Here is a 589-nt window from a genome sequence, read left to right on the forward strand (position 1 = left end):
GAAGGAGGTAGAGGAGGAGGTAGAGGTAGAGTAGGAGGAAGAGGAGGAAGAGAAGGAGGAAGAGGAGGAGGTGGAGGTGGAAGTAAAGGAGGAGGAGGGAGAGACGAAGAATACAACAGGTTAGGACACACATGGAGACAATATCAAAGAAATATCTAATCCACGAGTTCCACTGATTCTGATAGAGCAGGGTGTCAATCTACTGATTCTGATAGAGCAGGGTGTCAATCTACTGATTCTGATAGAGCAGGGTGTCAATCTACTGATTCTGATAGAGCAGGGTGTCAATCTACTGATTCTGATAGAGCAGGGTGTCAATCCACTGATTCTGATAGAGCAGGGTGTCAATCCACTGATTCTGATAGAGCAGGGTGTCAATCTACTGATTCTGATAGAGCAGGGTGTCAATCTACTGATTCTGATAGAGCAGGGTGTCAATCTACTGATTCTGATAGAGCAGGGTGTCAATCTACTGATTCTGATAGAGCAGGGTGTCAACCCACTGATTCTGATAGAGCAGGGTGTCAATCCACTGATTCTGATAGAGCAGGGTGTCAATCCACTGATTCTGATAGAGCAGGGTGTCAAC

Source organism: Salmo salar, chromosome 23, assembly GCF_965601325.2.
Source record: "Salmo salar chromosome 23, fSalSal1, whole genome shotgun sequence".
Taxonomy (NCBI): Eukaryota; Metazoa; Chordata; class Actinopteri; order Salmoniformes; family Salmonidae; genus Salmo; species Salmo salar.